The sequence below is a fragment of the Myotis brandtii genome, unplaced genomic scaffold (genome assembly GCF_000412655.1).
Source record: "Myotis brandtii unplaced genomic scaffold, ASM41265v1 scaffold304, whole genome shotgun sequence".
Taxonomy (NCBI): domain Eukaryota; kingdom Metazoa; phylum Chordata; class Mammalia; order Chiroptera; family Vespertilionidae; genus Myotis; species Myotis brandtii.
Genome location: NW_005361607.1, coordinates 1409425 through 1415560, shown reverse-complemented (window position 1 = coordinate 1415560; position 6136 = coordinate 1409425).

Here is a 6136-nt window from a genome sequence, read left to right as displayed (position 1 = left end):
GGCTCTACTCTCTCATTATACAGCTGAGAACGCGCGGCCCAGGGACATGAAATGCTTTGTCTCATGTCCCCACGCTGGGACTGGATCCCTAGATTCCCGATTCACCACATCTTGCTGGCCTCCCCTCTAATAAAAAAATAGACTGAGCTTTCACAGACAGTGAGGTACATCTGAAAGAGCCCAGCTATTGGACTGGGTCAACCTGGATTTGGCCCCCCACTTACCATCTCTTTGCTGTGTGATCTTGGGCCAGCTACTTAATCTCTCTGAGCTTCATTTTCTCCACCGGTAAGATGGAGGTAAAACCACTCACTTTGAAGGGGGCTGTGAGAATTCACGTGAAGCCTCTAGGACAGTGTTTATTCACAAGACATGATCCAAACCCCAGTCTCCACTTCTGTTGCCTTTTCCAGCCCCCGTCTCATCACCTGACCTTTCTCCATGCCTGAGATTTTGGCAAGGATCTGCAAAAAATGTATTTTTTGGAAGGTCTTTGTGCATACATTCAGCATATCAAATAAACACAATCCTGAGAAATGACTACATTTTCCCTAACCTTGACTTGGGGGTTCTGATCCGTAAGATGCAAATGGCGATTAAACTCTGGCTCCTAAACTAGCATTCCCCCACCCCCACTCCACTCCACCCCACCCCATGACAACTCTGAATGGATTTCAGGAAGTTTCATGCGAAAATAACACTGAAACCAGAAGCAAAAGGAATAGGAAAGGCTTCTGCAGGAAGCATAATATAAAAGCCAATTTTGAAAAAGGTGGAAGCTCAAAAAAAACAAGCTATCAGAGGGAGGGTTTTGTGCTTTCTTTCAGAATGGTTTTTGATGGCACATGGTTCCTTTCCTCTGTTCCCTGACTTTGAGAGGCTGACAAATAGCAGTCTTATTTGGAATAATACCTATTGTGACTCCTGAGGTTTTATGCAGAGCAGAAAGGATCGCTTTGAACGCTTTCTCTTGGACAAGTGGAGGCTGTGTTCCTGCTACAAATGATTCACCCATAGAAACAATATGTAAACAAGACTGCCTGCCTGGAGAGCGGAAGGGAGGGCGAGGTGTTTCAGAAGGGCTGTTCACTCCCCTGCCAGCCAATGATAAAAGCTAGCTCTCCAAATGAGGACTTCAGAAAATTTTTCAATCTTACATCTCATAGTCAACATCAAAGACTAAGACCAGTTACTTTCTCAGGGGGAGGATGTATCAATAGGTTGAGTCAATCGGAAGCCTGGTCCTGTCAGTGTGATGTGAAGGAGCAGCCTCTGGAAGCTGTTGGAGCTGAGCAGGGTGAGAGGCAAGAGAAGCACCCTCCATGCAAAACTTAAGGAGGCATCTACTCTCAGCGTCATACAGTGCCAAGTCAACACTTGCACAACCTTGAGAGTGAGTGCCTCCTTAAATTTTGCACCCCTGCATGTTTCTCTTGACTCACTCTAGTTCCAGCTCAGGAACTGAGTTAGAATCAGGGCTCCATACTTATTGGTAGTGTAACCTCAGGGAGAATCCTATGGAATTAGACTGGCTATAATAGAACCCCCCCCACAAATAAGAGTGATCTTACCCAAGAGGAACTTATTTCTCTATTATATAAAAATCTAAAACAATGTAGGCCAGGGCTGACATAATTTCTCTTCTTCATAAAGTCATCAGAACCTGAGTTTTTTCTAGCACATTGTCCTGCCATTCCCGAGGTTTGGTTCTCATGATCCAAAATAGCAACAGCTCAGGTCCCTGATAGAGGCATTATGTTCCAGGTGGCAGGATGGAGGAAGGTACCTGGACCATGTGAATCTATTACTAATTTTTTAATTAATAAAATTACAATTATAAAAATATAGATCAGACTAAAAAATACCCAAATAATACAAAAATAAAATCTTTGATTTTTGGATTGTTAAATCATCCATGATTATTATTTCTGTAAATCCCATTCCAAATTCCCAACTTAAGCATGAAGTTTATGATATGTGAGCCACCGTCTTATTCCCCACAGTTGTGAATGTTTCCAGGAGGAAACATTCTTATAAATCCTCATGAAGTGTGCTTGAAGCCACAGCTTTGGGAACGGGAGAATTATCCAGAGTGGGGAGGTAGACATCTGTGTTTTGCCACTCCGCATTCTGGTAGTCACACCCCAATTTAGCTATGGGGAACTACCAGGTCCTATTGATTACGGATGTGGAAGAAATTGTCAATCGGACCATGCATGGGGAGTGGTAGAAACGTAACTCAAGCTAGGACAATATCTTCCCTCTCTCCCAGGATTTGTCTCTTGGAGAGGAAAAGCATAGAAATATGATTGAGGCATGCATTTCAGACAAAGTCCCTCAGTTGCTCTGGACTCTGTCCCTTTTGGAGCCTGACTGGTTAGCTTTTCCTTTAAATCTTATTCATGATGTCTCATATTTTTAGTTAGAGTCCGTTTCTGTTGCTGGCAGCCAACAGGAATTGACCTAAGTAGGTATTCATTTTTCTGCCTAAAGACTTGGAATTTTACAGGTTGGTCTCCTACCTTATTAACTCTCACCGTTTCTTCTCCAGCATCTACCCTGTTTCTGAGCCAGGACTAAAAGGAATATGAAGAGTCTCAGTCTTCTATTGGGTGGGACTTAGAATTAAGTCATTCCTCTCCTATCTGGGTTTTAGCAACTAATAGGCCTGGTTTTGTTCTCAAGACTGAGACCAACAAGATGGTGAGTGAGTTGTACACAGGATACCAGAGAGGAAGTCCCAAGGGTCATGATAGCCAAGCTCTAGGGTCTCCATCTCCTTAGTACTGGCCACTGTTGGCATCCCTGACTCTGTTGGCTGCCTGTCATTTGCTTCCATCCATGTTGCTATTCCTTTCTCTCTGTACCTCTCTCTTTGGCCTGCAGAGACTAAAATACCACATGCCCAAGTCTTCAGCCTGACACTAAAATCTTAGAATTATGTCTAATATTGTAATTCTATCTTGGAATTTATTTTGAGTCTTGGCTGGTTGAGTTGGCCAATACTAAAAATGACTCCTCAGCATCTGACTCCTATTTGGTCTTTGGCTAAAACAAAAAATTCAGAATTAATTTTCATCACTGGGTTTGTAGTATTTTTCTCTTTTCTTTCCTGAGCTTGGTGAAGAAAAAAGTGAGATGTGGCCATAATACTGTATCTGAATCATTCATCTTGGTGGGTTGGAACAACTTGCTCACAAGAAAAACTCATGTATTCAATAGCTGTTATGTTCCAGGGGCCCTAATAGATTCTGGGACTGCAAAGAGAATTTTACAGCACAGCCCTTACTTTGAAGGAGTACCCTATCTAATAACCTGTATAAATAAATAAAATGCATAATAGTGTGATGAGCCCATGGAGAATTAGTGTGTATCAGACACAGTGGTGACACAAATGAGGAGGCTGATTTTTTTCCACCTAAAGTGGTCCCCATTCCCATGTGAATGAGTTTTAGTGCCATGATGGGAAGAGGTTTTCAAAGACTGCTGAATATTGAATGTTGTACTAAGCATTTTACATCAATCAACTATTCTTCCCTCCTTTACAACTATTACATTGATTCCAGGGATGAGTAAACTATTGTCCAGTGAAGGAAACAGACTTGCCCAGGGCCACACATGTAGGATTTTAACTAAGAACTGCAAAATTTCCCAGCATACCAAGCTGGTCCCTCTGGTAAGGCAGATGGGTTTATTCTGACAACGTAAGCCTCATTGTCTAATCCGCTGAATTTTCTGAGCCAAGCCCTCAGCAGCTCGGGCCCAGCGTGGGCTTCTTGGAGATTCGGTGCTGATTCTCAAGGCCTCCCTACCTGCTGAGCCTTATTCTTCATTCTGAAATCAGAGATGCCCTGTGCATAGCATCTGGTGCTGGCTTCCTGGCCTTGGGCTAGTGGAGTAAGTACATTTCCAGCGTATATGCTTTCCTACTCTGTTAAACAAAAAGAAAAAAGTGTTTATCCTTGGTCCCCCTGAAGGCGGAAGACGCCCATACTTTTGTCCCAGCTGCATTTGTTGGTTGGGGTTTTTCTAATCCTTCCAGTGGTTCTCAACCTTCCTAATGCCGCGACCCTTTAATACAGTTCCTCATGTTGTGGTGACCCCCAACCATAAAATTATTTTTGTTGCTACTTCATAACTGTAATGTTGCTACTGTTATGAATCGTAATGTAAATATCTGATATGCAGGATGTATTTTCAGGGGTCGCGACCCACAGGTTGAGAACTGCTGCAAGCGGGGAGCACCGCGTCTGCCCTCTGGCGCCATCTAGTGGCACTGTTCAAGTCTGGATGAGCCCCCTGCAGAGAAACTCCCATGTATTTATTCCGTAATTAACTGGATGAATCCTGCCCCTTCATTAGCAGATTGTTTTCTTCTTCATAGACTAGAGAGTGACCGCTTAGTAAATAAAGTAGGTCGCAAATATATTGCTTTCAAGAGACCAGCACTTTTCTCACCCTACCAGTGGTGACATTCCTTCATCTTCAGGTTTTTTTCTTGCTTCTACAAATATTTAGTTTGTTATTATATAGAGATCATGGCATGGGGCACCCAGTCGCACACCTGAGCAAACAGAGGGGCTGAACGATTTGCCAGCATAATGAAAAACATTAGTTTTGAGTTCATTACTGTGATTCCACAACAGGCACCAAATCTCTCTTAAGACCCGCGGAGGACGTCTTCAAAGAGACGCTGGTCCAGGTCTGTGCCTGGGGAGCATGAAGCTTCTCTGAGTCGTTGCAAAAGAATAACTCCCGTTTGGAGACCCAGATCTGTCAGATCAAAACCAGGCCTGGCCTCCAGACTTTGAAACAAGTCGCAACAGTGAACCTTACTCATCCATTTTCAAAATACGGCCTGTTCTCTTTACAAAACGGAGCAAAGCCTCTCAAATTGGCGCTGGCTGCAGTGTTTGATATATTAGGGAGGATCCTGACTCCTTCCAGGTTTGTGCTGGTCTGTTTTAAATCCAAATGGCTTGGCTGAGCATGGTTTTTAGTGTGTGTGTGTGTGTGTGTGTGTGTGTGTGTGTGTGTGTCATTTAAAATGGAATTCAAAACAGCAGGGGCATGAAGCCTAGATATGGATGGGAGAGAACATCAAGAGGTCTCTGGAGTTTCTGATTCACCTTTCTGATCCACATTAAGGAACTGGAATCAGCATTCATTTTAAGCCTACTATGTGTGAAAGTACCATGTGGGGAGGGTGATATTGCTTAGCATTGGAAGTTTACAAGATTTCCAGTGCTGTTGGTTTCCTTCAGAGGTGGGTTGATGGAATGATTGGGAGCCCAACTTGAGAGCTAAATTCTGCTCCTGCCTGTTGCAGTCACGGGGCCTTGGCCATTTTCTGTAATCACTCTGAGTCTCAGTGTCCACACCTGGGAACAGGTCTGTGATAGTTGCCTGAAAAGACTATCGTGAGGCTGAAACAAGGTAACGCAGAAGGCAGTACCGCCATCACAAGAGCTTCATCGATAGCTAATGTCATGATCCATCTCTTGAAGCAGGGATCAGAGCTTGGGTCCTAAGAACAAAGTGTGTGACCTTCAGAAAAAGCCTGGGTTCTCTTTCTTCACTGTCACATAAGCTCTCAGATTGCTGAAGACTGGAGGGTTTGGGTATTATATTCAGAAACACCCATTATACTGTACATCATCTGGATCCACCTGCCCCGTGGTCTCCTCCTTCTCGGCCCCTTTCCCCAGATCATTCTAACCACATTGGTTTTCTCAGTACTTTAATATATATATATATATATATATATATATACACACTATTGGCCCGGTGCACAAAAATTTGTGCACTCGGGGGGGTCCCTCAGCCTGGCCTGTGCCCTCTCGCAGTCTGGGACCCCTCAGGGGATGTCCACCTGCTGGCTTAGGTCCGCTCCCTGGGGGGGAGGGGGGGGTGGGCCTAAGCTGGCAGTCAGACATCCCTCTGGCAGCCCGGGAGCCCTCGGGAGATGTCCATTTGCCAGCGGGGAGCAGGCCTAAGCTGCAGTCGGACATCCTTAGCGCTGCTGAGGAGGCAGTAGAGGCTCCCACCACCACCACTGTACTGGCAGCCGTCAGCCTGGCTTGTGGCTGAGCAGAGCTCCCCCTGTGGGAGCACACTGACCACCAGGGGGCAGCTC